Source organism: Schistocerca gregaria, chromosome 1, assembly GCF_023897955.1.
Source record: "Schistocerca gregaria isolate iqSchGreg1 chromosome 1, iqSchGreg1.2, whole genome shotgun sequence".
NCBI lineage: Eukaryota > Metazoa > Arthropoda > Insecta > Orthoptera > Acrididae > Schistocerca > Schistocerca gregaria.
This window is the reverse complement of record NC_064920.1, coordinates 409,637,476-409,651,077: the sequence shown is the minus strand read 5'-3', so window position 1 is coordinate 409,651,077 and position 13,602 is coordinate 409,637,476. Positions and strand designations below refer to the sequence as shown.

The 13,602-nt window shown below is 44.5% G+C and overlaps 1 protein-coding gene across 1 annotated transcript in view; it reads left to right on the top strand.

The window, feature by feature from the left end:
* The window catches only part of LOC126349682 (unconventional myosin IC), a 397,905-nt gene that overhangs the window by 121,641 nt on the left and 262,662 nt on the right, over window positions 1–13,602 (top strand). Inside the window, exon 2 of the mRNA XM_050002452.1 lies at window positions 1,966–2,021. The gene's annotated coding sequence lies outside the window, so the exon portion shown is untranslated. The remainder of the gene's footprint in view (window positions 1–1,965; window positions 2,022–13,602) is intronic.

The window sequence follows — 13,602 nt, the reverse complement described above, 5'->3', positions numbered from 1 at the left end:
TATTTCCCAGGCTGGAGACACTCACTAGTTGTGTGTAGTCCTAGCACCCACATATCATTGTTTACAATGTGAAACCAATTTTTCTCCATCCTTGTCACATTCCAGAATTCACAAATAGTCTCTGCTGATGATTCGATGGTTGCTGGTCACGTAGGCCTTGACATATAGCTGTGATGTGCTCATTAGCATTCTCTCGTGCTTTCGAGCGTATTCGTTCCTGCACCATTGAGTCCTTTGTCATCTACAACGGCTCAGAGCAGTTTGCAACCTGAACCATGTTCCTGTATGCCCTCGAACCATGTGGATGCCCAGTGACGTTTGGCTGGACCCAGGGCCATTTCGGGATCCCGAGGAACGAACTCGCTGATAAACTGGCCAGAGTGACTACCGCGACTCTTGAGATCGGTATTCCGCAAACAGGCCTCCGATCGGTATTACGCCGTCAGGTTTTAGGAAGCTGGAATACCGAATGGCTCACTTTGACTAAACCAAACAAACTACCGGTGATTAAGGAGACTACGAATCTGTGGAGGTCCTCAATGCAGGGACTCTACCTTCCTTTGCTCGCTCCGCATCGGCCATACTTGGCTGACTCACAGTCATCTCTTCTGTCGTGAGGACCCATTCCACTGTCGTTGTGGTTCCCATTTGATGATAGTCCACATTTTGTTGGTCTTACTCTAGCTGCTGTGGCGACTCACCCTGACGTGCTACCGCTGGTGTTAGGAGACGATGCCTTAGCGGCTGAGCTAGTTTCACGTTTTATTTGTGAAGGAGGGCTTCTACCACTCCCGTTAAGGGAGGGCCACTTGGCCCGTTGAGGGGTTGGCAGGGCACTCTGTTGCCGCCTCTGCCCAGACCAGGCTGCCAGTCTGGGCCACGTGGTCCAACCCAGTGCCGCTACCTGCGCTTTTGCTCTTCCCCCACCATCTCGCACGATCTGTTCGACTTGTTCATCTTCAGTCTACCTGTCCGTATTGATAGTCTAGTCTTTCTTAGGCAATTTCTGAGTGGGATGCCTTTGGTAAGTGGCGTATGTGGCGCGCGCGCGCGCGTGTGTGTGCGTGTGTGTGTGTGTGTGCGTGTGTGTGTGTGTGTGTGTGTGTGTGTGTGTGTGTGTGTGTGTGTCTCTGCACGCCTGCGCGCACACACGAGGGTTGCAACTTAAATAGTGGAAAATATTTATTTACAGCTCGTATAAAATAGATACGTGTTCCAAAGTTTTACTGACCTTCAAAGTAGTCACCAGTATTGTGTATAACCCGTTGCCAGCGATGTGGAAGTCGTAGGTTACTCATGGCAGTGCCAGTTGTGTTGACAGTTCGAGCGAAGTGGCCAATGCCCGACGAATTTGTAGCAGTTCTGAAGCGAACGCCGTGACGTGTCTCCTTCAGTTTAGAAATCGAGTTGAACTCACGAGGGCTTACGTCAGGGGAGTGCAGTAGTTGGTATAGCCCTTAGCAGCACCATCAGTCAAACAAATCAGCTTCCACTTCACGTGGTTGAGCATTTTCCTGCAAAATGATGGTCAGGTCCTACCAAAAGTGCCATCCCTTCTGTCTCTATGCTGTTCTTTTTTGGAACACAACCTCCGACCAGCTTAGAGGCAGAAGATTCTTGCCAGTACTGGGAATCGAACCCGGGTCCTCAACATGTCACTCAGGCATGCTGACTACCAGCTACGGAAAAATAGGCCGTAACTGTGATAGTCTCCAAAAATTGTCTGATATTATTACGTTGTAATGAAAAACCGTATGTAGTGACGTTATTGTGTAGTACATTTTATTTTTTATTCGCTTATTTTAACTCCACATCCTAAGAATGTCAGAAAATGTTGCTGTAGTCCTAAGGAATAACTAATAAAAGAAAGAAAACAGTGATTGACGTTGAAGCTATTAATCTACATTTCTTACCACATTAGTGATCATCATGAACTATTTCTAACAGCTGCTTTTCCCATTTCAGATAAACGTACCTCTACGGAACTGCTCGTCTCTACAACACTGCTGAATTTACACCCGGTAAGTTTTACAGAATTTCGAAAACATGAGGCTTCTGCCTTCAATTTCCTTAGTGTATTACCCCATAACCAAACATGGAATCGAACTAGCCTTGACGTTTTTTAATCTCGTCAAACTTGACAATACTGCTCTTGCCCAGCTGAGAAGTACTTTGTTATGCCTGTCACGTCTGTCGGTCGGTCTAAGAGCTGTTTTGGAAAAAAGCTCAAGCTTTCCTGGGTAAGCAAACTCCCCAAAAAATGGCGTTGGTGTTGTCAACATCTTCCTCAGTTACATCAAGAGGTTTCGCATGTAGTGCAAACAGGAGTGTGGTCTACAATCAGAGCAACACGAATTATTTTACCGACTTTTTTTACGGAACTGTATGTATCAGGCTAGTAGAATTTTCAAGATACGATTTAACGACACACTTCTGTACGAAATAATAAGAAAGCTATTTGAGATCATCTAACTGAAACTAAATACTCGGTAGGGCTCATAGACACACGTCTTGGAATTTTACACATGGCGCCTAAAGGAAGATTTTTGAGCATCTAGCAAGGACTTGAAATCTATTAGCTTCTGAAAGAGCCAGAATACTTAGTGTGCATTGTGGCTTTAAAAATTCCGGTACTTCAGTAACTTTGACGAAGTACTCAGGCGGCCCCAGTTTGAGGCGAGCTGGCGTAGCGAGAATTTTGTGGTCCTGTGTTACAGTATGCGGGCGAGTGTGACGATTCATACTCAACGTTTATTTATAAGAGTTTTTATACCCGTACAGGAGAAACGTTTTCGTGTAGTGTAGTGTAGTGTCGTGTCGTCTTGCGCTTTTCGCTAGCCACATTCTTGCTGCTGTAGTGATTCATTGTTAACCGCACAATGGCCGATCCTCGTGACACGGGTCAGGATATACAGTCGGCACTGGAATTCTGCTATCAGAATGCATCGTCGGATGTCCCGTTGTCGACGATGTCTGCAGTTCATTGTGAAGTCCAGCAAGACCAACCGCCATCCCCGGACCTGCAATTTCTACAACAACGGGGGCTACAGCACCAGCAGCAATAATTTGAGAAACTGCAATTACGACATCATCATCATCATCATCAGCAACAACAACATTAGGTCAGTGGGAAAGTCAGCCAACACTGTGACCCCGAGGCTTCGCACTTACGCCGATGCAACCGACCACCAGCAGCAGCAGCAGCTACGTCGACTCTAATACTGTCACAGACCGTGATGTGCGTGAGATACAGTTCGCATCCTCCTTTGCTGGCGGCGCAGTGCAGATAAACAGAAACCCTCTCAGGGTCATCCCTCGACCCCTCACGATGCGGTTGCACGTCCATGTATCAACAGTCGGTAAAGTCAATCTGCTGCATGCACCCATACATCGCCTTTGACCAGAAGATTAGATCAGAAAATGGGCAAACCCTGTCCTGTAGCAGTGGGATTTGGGCAGTGGTTTCCTCGTTCAAAAGGAAACCGGTGGCTCCAAAGCGGTTGCAGAACTGGACAGATGAGGTTACCCTCATTATCGCATCACCCTCCCCATTGACCTCTCGATGACCGGTACCACCTCACCTCACCTCACCATTCTCTCATGCCGAACTCCACAGGGCTCCAACGTACTAAAAAGACACATCCATCGGATGCGACCAGATTCATTGTTCCATGACCGATAACACAACATGTTTTCTTGTGAGCATCTTTAGTGACATTTGGAAGGAGGGGAACATTCCAGGTGATTGGACGATTCAGATATTGGTCTCATACTGAAACCTGGAAAGGATCCTGGTAGAGAGACGACGTATCAGCCGGTTGCCCTCTCGTTATGTATGGATAACATTTTTGAACGCCTCAAGTTCCGCTTAGAATGGTGGTAGAAAACCAGGACTTGCTCCGCCGGACGCAATGTAGCTTCCGCAAGGGCAGAAGTACTGTTTACAACATCACATCTCTTGCGATGAACATTGAAATAACCGTTCTGACTAACTGATACCTGACGGCTTTATTTCTTCATTTCTCGATAGCTTATGACAATGTTATGACACGTGCGTTCATTAAAAATTGTAACTGCTACACCTATCGGTATGGTTTTCACAAATTATCTGTGGTTTGCTCGGCAGTCGTACTGTCTGTGACCGTGACCAAGTGTCGTACGGGCCTCGCTGCACATGATCCATGACATTCCACAGGTCGTGACATGGAGTCCCTTATTGCACATCCTTCGTGTCGTCTAACTGGAGACAATTTTGAGCTCTAACATCAAATTTCTTCAGTATGTGGACGACGTTTTGTATCTACCTCCGTTCGCAATGCTTTTGGCGACAAGATTATGGCTTCACGACGCATGTATCAAGCTGGTCTCACAGGAGTTGGGAAATGGATTCATTTTGTCGCCCGAAAAATCTGCAGTGATGAGATTCACTAGAAAACGAAGGAATTACTAATGTCACTCCAGCTTGGCCCCGAACAAACTTCCTGTTCAGTCACGTGCTAAGTTACTTGGCGTCAACTTTGACTGCAAACTGACGTGGACTTTTTACTTTGTATAAAAGTGCCATAAGGGAACTGTTAACCGCCTCGCTAAGGAGATCATTATGGAAGGACAACTCCGCCCAAAACCAGTCCCTTTTATGGATTTCAACTCTACGGCCAAGAAATCTGCTTTTCATGATTGGAATTGTGAATGGCACGTATCCAGGCAGTACAAGAGCGGGCATCTGGCGGCTATACAACCGAATGCCTCTTCTAGGCCGTAGTTCACCTCATTGAAGCTTAGTAGATAGCAGGTAACCCCTCTCATTCGCAATAGGGTGGGACACGGACGCTACCGTGGCCATCGATACCGGTTGAAAATAATCGCTTCGGGACAGTATGATCAGAACACAACAGCTGCGGCGGATCTGAACCGTGTTTTATTTGGCGTGTACCATGTACTCGGCCGCACAGGCAGTCCTGTACAATAAATTGGTAGCGACGGGCTACTTCCTCCCTACAAGTTGACTGCTTCACCGTTTCGATGTGTATAGGTATCATCTGCTCACTAACTACTCACATCAAAGTGCGTCGTTCAAACGTTTCCAAGATGGCCGGGAAGACGCTGAAGATGACTCACTTCCGGAACGTCCTTTTTAAATATTTTACGAATTTTACATGACCAGTTTAGCACTACAAAAGTTGTGCGAAGCTGGTGCCGAAAATTCTCACAATTGATCAGTCATTTTATACTGACTGATACCACTGAACTTTTTGGAAAGAGTGATAGCATGTGACGAAACTGTGGTGGTTTTTTTGTGATCCAGAAACGAAGCGCACAATCCATGCTTTAGAAGGGCTTATCTTCACCGAGAAGTAAGTAGCTGGAATGAGCAAATAAAGATTCAAAGCGATGATGATTCCCTTTTTTTTTTTTTTTTTTTTTTTTTTTTTTTTTTTTTTTTTTTTTTTTTTTTTTGACGTTCACAGAATTTTGTATCTGTACTGGGTTCCTGAAGGTCAAACTATAGTCAGCATCGTTGCCTTGAAGTTCTTGCCCAATTCTTTGAGAAAATAATTTAAAAACGATCCTAGTGAAAAAACAACTGCTGAGTAGATTTCCCCGCCATGTTATAGTTCTGGGTGGAGATTTTAATTTGCCGGATATACACTGGGAGACTCAAACGTTCATAACGGGTGGCAGGGACAAAGAATCCAGTGAAATATTTTTAAGTGCTTTATCTGAAAACTACCTTGAGCAGTTAAACAGAGAACCGACTCGTAGCGATAACATATTAGACCTTGTGGTGACAAACAGACCTGAACTATCTGAAACAGTCAACGCAGGACAGGGAATCAGCGATCATAAAGCGGTTACGGCATCGATGATTTCAGCCGCAAATAGAAATATTAAAAATGATAGGAAGATTTTTCTGTTTAGCAAAAGTGACAGAAAGCAGATTACAGAGTACCTGACGGCTCAACACAAAAGTTTTGTCTCAAGTACAGATAGTGTTGAGGATCAGTGGACAAAGTTCAAAACCAACGTACAATATGCGTTAGATGAGTATGTGCCAAGCAAGATCGCAAGAGATGGAAAAGAGCCAACGTGGTACAACAACCGAGTTAGAAAACTGCTGCGGAAGCAAAGGGAACTTCACAGCAAACATAAACATAGCCAAAGCCTTGCAGACAAACAAAAATTAAGCGAAGCGAAATGTAGTGTGAGGAGGGCTATGGGAGAGGCGTTCACTAAATTCGGAAGTAAAGTTCTATGTACTGACTTGGCAGAAAATCGTAAGAAATTTTGGTCTTATGTCAAAGCGGTAGGTGGATCAAAACAAAATGTCCAGACACTCTGTGACCAAAATGGTACTGAAACAGAGGATGTCAGACTAAAGGCCGAAATACTAAATGTATTTTTCCAAAGCTGTTTCACAGGGGAAGACTGCACTGTAGTTCCTCCTCTAGATTGTCGCACAGATGACAAAATGGTAGATATCGAAATAGACGGCAGAGGGATAGAGAAACAATTAAAATCGCTCAAGAGAGGAAAGGTCGCTGGACGTGATGGGATACCAGTTCGATTTTACACAGAGTACGCGAAGGAACTTGCCCCCCTTCTGGCAGCGGTGTGCCGTAGGTCTCTAGAAGAGCGTAGCGGTCCAAAGGATTGGAAAAGGGCACAGGTCATCCCCGTTTTCAAGAAGGGACGTCGAACAGATGTGCAGAACTATAGACCTATATCTCTAACGTCAATCAGTTGCAGAATTCGGCCGTTCGAGTATAATGTATTTTCTGGAGACTAGAAATCTACTCTGTAGGAATCAGCATGGGTTTCGAAAAAGACGGTCGTGTGAAACCCAGCTCGCGCTATTCGTCCACGAGACTCAGAGGGCCTTAGACACGGGTTCCCAGGTAGATGACGTGTTTCTTGACTTCCGCAAGGCGTTTGTCACAGTTCCCCACAGTCGTTTAATGAACAAAGTAAGAGCATACGGACTATCAGACCAATTGTGTGATTGGATTGAAGAGTTCCTAGATAACAGAACGCAGCATGTCATACTCAGTGGAGAGAAGTCTTCCGAAGTAAGAGTGATTTCAGGTGTGCCGCAGGGGAGTGTCATAGGACCGTTGCTATTCACAATATACATAAATGACCTGGTGGATGACATCGGAAGTTCACTGAGGCTTTTTGCAGATAAAGCTGTGGTGTATCGAGAGGTTGTCACAATGGAAAATTGTATTGAATTGCAGGAGGATCTGCAGCGAATTGACGCATGGTGCAGGGAATGGAATTTGAATCTCAACGTAGACAAGTGTAATGTGCTGCGAATACATAGAAAGATAGATCCCTTATCATTTAGCTACAAAATAGCAGGTCAGCAACTGGAAGCAGTTAACTCCATAAATTATCCGGGAGTACGCATTAGGAGTGATTTAAAATGGAATGATCATATAAAGTTGATCGTCGGTAAAGCAGATGCCAGACGGAGATTGATTGGAAGAATCCTAAGGAAATGCAATCCGAAAACAAAGGAAATAGGTTACAGTACACTTGTTCGCCCACTGCTTGAATACTGCTCAGCAGTGTGTGATCCGTACCAGATAGGGTTGATAGAAGAGATAGAGAAGATCCAACGGAGAGCAGCGCGCTTCGTTACAGGATCATTTAATAATCGCGAAAGCGTTACGGAGATGGTAAACTCCAGTGGAAGACTCTGCAGGAGAGGCGCTCAGTAGCTCGGTACGGGCTTTTGTTAAAGTTTCGAGAACATACCTTGAACGAAGAGTCAAGCAGTACATTGCTCCCTCTTACGTATATGTCGCGAAGAGACCATGAGGGTAAAATCAGAGAGATTAGAGCCCACACAGAAGCATACCGACAATACGAGACTGGAATAGAAGGGAGAACCAATAGAGGTACTCAAAGTACCCTCAGCCACACACCGTCAGGTGGCGTGCGGAGTTTGGATGTAGATGTAGATCAAGACACCGCATCACCTCATGTCGTCTGTTAAGAGGTTTCTAGCGAAGTGCACCAACCCATTGTTCGCCTCACCCTAGCACCATATGACTTTTGTCTTTTCCCGAAGGTCAAATCTGCGTTAAAAGGAACAAGGTTCCACTCCGTTGGAGCAGTGAAAGAAAAAGCGGCACACATCATAGAGGAGCTCACAGAGGAAGACATCCAGCACTGTTTCCATCAATGGAAAATTCGAGTAGAGCGTTGTGGGGATGGAGGAAGGGAGTATGTGGAGGGTGATGATAATTGAATATGTGTGTTTTTAGAGCAATAGTCCTGTTAATTTATAGCCAGACATCGTGTACACTTAAGCTTGTCGGTAGTTCATCACCTCCCCCACCGAACTCCGTAGAGTCTCTCCCTTAATGTTGCACACGTGAATGAAGAGATGTGGAGAGTTCGATTTAGTTAAGATTTTTAATTTAGTAGTGCACTTTGCGCTGTACGAGAAAGGCGGAGAGTACAGATTCGGCGCACATAATTTGTCAGAAATGTTAGTCGTAGATAAAGAGTAAAAATATGTCTAGTTCGTATGGTCAGATGTCTTGACAAACAGTTGTAAGTTAGCAAGAACCCTGCAACGCAGCTTGCTTACCCTTACTCTAGCCATATCGATGGTCAGCTCGTGCATTTCTTCTAATGAGGTCTACGTGCTCATGACGCACGAGTTCAGACGCACGTCACCGTAAAGCTCTTACGATTCCCAGAGCTTAGCATAGAATTCCATAGTACTAACTCACGCCGTCTTCTTTTGATAAGACAGCAGACATTCTAGCAAATTTTATCACGTTATCTCCATACTGAAAGCTCACGAGTGACAGGACAATGGTGTCACCGCGGATTAAGGGTACAATAACTACATGCCGCTCTTGAAGACCTACGAATCTTAGCGGCACATCAAAGGATACAACTTGTCACTAGTCACTAAGTTAATGCGTCATTATGCAGAACATTGCTGGAAGGGGATCTATTGTGTTTATTGTTTGTCAGATTTGCGACAATTCGTGTGAAATCAATGTTGTTGTTGTTGTTGTCTTCAGTCCTGAGACTGGTTTGATGCAGCTCTCCATGCTACTCTATCGTGTGCAAGCTGCTTCATCTCCCAGTACCTACTACAACCTACATCCTTCTGAATCTGCTTAGTGTACTCATCTCTCGGTCTCCCTCTACGATTTTTACCCTCCACGCTGCCCTCCAACGCTAAATTTGTGATCCCTTGATGCCTCAAAACATGTCCTACCAACCGATCCCTTCTTCTAGTCACGTTGTGCCACAAACTTCTCTTGTCCCCAATCCTATTCAATACCTCCTCATTAGTTACGTGATCTATCCACCTTATCTTCAGTATTCTTCTGTAGCACCACATTTCGAAAGCTTCTATTCTCTTCTTGTCCAAACTAGTTATCGTCCATGTTTCACTTCCATACATGGCTACACTCCAAACAAATACTTTCAGAAACGACTTCCTGATACATAAATCTATATTCAATGTTAACAAATTTCTCTTCTTCAGAAACGCTTTCCTTGCCATTGCCAGTCTACATTTTATATCCTCTCTACTTCGACCATCATCAGTTATTTTGCTCCCCAAATAGCAGAACTCCTTTACTACTTTAAGTGTCTCATTACCTAATCTAATTCCCTCAGCATCACCCGATTTAATTTGACTACATTCCATTATCCTCGTTTTGCTTTTGTTAATGTTCATCTTATATCCTCCTTTCAAGACACTGTCCATTCCGTTCAACTGCTCTTCCAAGTCCTTTGCCGTCTCTGACAGAATTACAATGTCATCGGCAACCTCAAAGTTTTTACTTCGTCTCCATGAATTTTAATACCTACTCCAAATTTTTCTTTTGTTTCCTTTACTGCTTGCTCAATATACAGATTGAATAACATCGGGGAGAAAGCTACAACCCTGTCTCACTCCTTTCCCAACCACTGCTTCCCTTTCATGCCCCTCGACTCATGCGAGACCAAAAACACCAATTTGAATGGGAAATCATCTTAATTTTAGCGGTTGTCACTTGATTTCAGAGTTACCTGTGTTTGGGGAATCTGCTATTTCATGACTTGTGGCCCCAGTAATCAAACTAAGGAAGGATACCCCGTGCTAGTCTGTATGAGAATAACGTAAACGTTGTGATGTGTGTTATCGTAATATCATTCTTCGTGTATCCTGTATGCCAAGATGAGGATTGGGGGCTAGACTGGCATTTGGCTAAACGAGCACCAAAAAGCCACGATCTAGGATAGTTGGTGTGCCGAATCAGTGGTCACTAATCTGATACACGGGTTCCAACTGGCCTGGGTCTTCTCCGAGTAAGCCATCGCAGACGAAAGGGGAAAAGAATCGAGGGGAAAAAAGTGACAGTGCTACCTGAAGTGCTAAGTTGCTGTTGGTCCACATGTATACCGAAACAGCTGCAAGCTCCTGGTCCAGCGATGAGCGTCGCTGCCACTAGACCGCGGGCCCCGGATTCGATTGCCGGTCGGATCGGATATTTCCTTCGGCCGGGGGATTGGGTGTTTGTGTTTTTTTTTTTTTCATTTCATCGCAAAGAAACATAGGTAACCGAAATGTTTGTAACAGGCGACGGAACATTCCCAAGCAGCGTCTCCTCTTTCTTTTTCTTGTGCCTTTGCCCCACATCGGCGCAGCGGTGCCATGGCTATTAACAGATTTGCCCTCTCCTGCGGACGGAATAAGTGAGCCCCAACTATCTGATTATAGTGAGGGTCATGTGAAAGTGAGCGACAGTTTTCTTTATCTTCGTGAACCGTGTAGCTGCTCTGGGAGCGTGGTACCAGCCCGGTATTCGCCTAATGGCATGTGGGAAACTGCCTAAAGACTACATCCAGACCCGCAGGCACACCGTCCCTCTCGTTAATCCACCGGGAGGAGTAGATCCGGGCCGGTGTACCTCCCCGTCCCAGAAGCGATGCTTTGAAGTTCACGGCTATCAGGGCAGGTATCCCCATACAGGTTCTCCTGGCCTACAAAGCATTACTATCATTTTATATCCCAAACTGAAACTGTGTTCAGTGCAGAAATGTCAGTGATGATCATCCATAGGCAAGTACTACTTGAGAGCAGCTGAAAAGCCAAAACCGGCTTGGACTGTACATTAACAAATTTTAATCTTCAACAAATATTGATCTATCTTACCTAATTAAATAGATGCACTTGAGTTTAGCAGTATGAGTTAAGTATACTAACAGATGAAGAGGTATTATCTTCAGAAATTACTTTTGTTTCGTATGAACTTTTTACTTTAGACTTCGATAGTTTTCTTAGGTTGCTTTCCCTAAGTTTTAACTTTTTACAGTTTTGAGGTAAAATGCGCAGCTCAGAACAATGCCTGCGCGGGATAAGGCAGGGAGCTTCCTTCCCGTGGCTACCAGTGATGTGTAATTCCCAGCTGAAAAAAATATTACCGCACCAGTGTACTTCATGGTCAGACTTGTGTTTCATTGTATGCTGCTCATCACCTCTGATTTTCTTTTATTTTTTATGTACAGCACCAATGAGAGACAGAGAAATTCTAGATCAGCGTGCGTGCACACATCACACCAGATTGTAAGCAAGAAACGGACGAGAAAATCCTACAATCGACAATGTTTTAACCGAATATTACGAAACATGTATCGCGCCGAAAAAATGCATTTTAGTAGTTAGAGAGTACCAGTGTTAATAAATTACTGATACTGTAGGTATTGATTCCAAGTACACACAGATGGAGAATTACACCGATATCATTGTCGTAAAGATATGAGACAATTTAATGTATTCTGTACTTCTCTCGAACCTCGATTAAGTCACGTTTGGAAGGTTAATGTTGCTCCGTAAGCTTTCTCGGCATATTAATTGGTGACATCCATATCGCGTCTCCAGCCGGAAGATAGCGTCATCTTGACACAATATTTCGGCAGTCCACATGGCCGCCATCTTCAGCTGAGTAAGCCCTTGTACTAAACCGCCGGAACTGAAATCAAACACGTCGCGGACGCTCCTTTATACACTGTCTATAGGTACATCGCGCGGGAGCAATCATAAGTGCCCTCTAGCGTAACGCACAACAGCGAACCGGTGATGAAAACTCCCGGGACGATTAATCGACATCAAACACTATTGACACTTTTTGATGACCGAACTAAAAATCGTTGTTTTTAATGCCAGTAAAAACAGAGCTCCAACTCTTACTTAAAGGATACCCTTATCTCTGTTTATAATATTGTCAGATAGCCGGAATTAAATAGTTACTTTCACTACACAGTACCAAAAATGCGACGCATGGGCAACCACTTGCCTCTCATCAAACAACACCGTGCTTTACACAGAACGTCCATTCGCTATAAAATAAAAGGAACAGCACTATACTACACGTGCGACTGCGTTCAGTGGTAGCCAGAATTTTACGGAACCCGCTGTGTGTCTCAAAGAATTCTAAGATGATGTGTGGGAGGGGAGGGAGGTGGGAGACGGAGAGGGTAGGCTACTAATACTGTACGGTATTAAAATACACCGAAGATATTGTCTAAAAAGTCATCCAGTTAATTCAAAAACTCAGAAGCTTTTTGGATAAAGCAACTGATTTTTAATAAATGGTACGCCTTGATAAAATTCATAATTAAATCAGAAGAACGAGTACACGCAATTTTCAATAGAGAGCGTCTGAGGTGTGTGTTTCTGCTTTTCGGCCAGTGGACCACTGAAATCTTGTGTCAAGATAACGTTATGTTCCGGCTGAAGACCCGATATGAATATCATCGACGTTAATGTTATTTCACTAATGAAAGTGTTTTTGGACTGCAGAATTCATGTGGAGCACTGCGGACAATAGACTCCCCCTGTGTACGCTACTGCATTAGCTGTGTTGTCCGGCTGCGAATTTGGACGGTGTTGTGCAGGCAAGTTTTCCGCAAGTACGCAGCGGCGCACCTCATATCTATCTGCGTCGGCTGCAAGACGAGTCCGTGCGAGACTCACCGGCGTCTCCTTGTGTCTGCTAAGATTGCCTGCCGCCTCATCAGCGTTCTCGAGCAATTACTTGAAGTATGTCGCAAGCAGGCACACCGCCAGAAGTCTTCGACGCAAAGACTAACGCATAACAGTTATAAGTGAAGTATCACTGCGTTGGCAAGCCTTTTTACAGAGAGCATTCGATTGGACGGTGTGTCGTTTTTGTTCCGCCACACAAGCTATTGCAGGTTGCCTAACTAACGGCTCCCAAGGGAAAAAAAGATCTGATGTTAAGTATTTACACAGTTATTGGCTAAAAATAAAAAATTTAAAATGATTGCAGACTCTACTAATATGTAAAATTTTATGTTAAAGGCTTACCACAGTAAGACCATTACTAACGTTAGAAACTGTGTATATAACTTGATGAGCATAACTCGACGGCGCGCAAATTACCTGCGTTGTATTCATTCAGTATTTAAGGATGAGGACAATTAACCGACTTCTGATGAACTTTTTCTCGCTGACACTGCCGCTGCTCCCTCTCCCTCTCTCTCTCTCTCTCTCTCTCTCTCTCTCTCTCTCTCTCTCTCTCTCTCCCCCCCTCCCTCCCTCACACACACACACACACACAC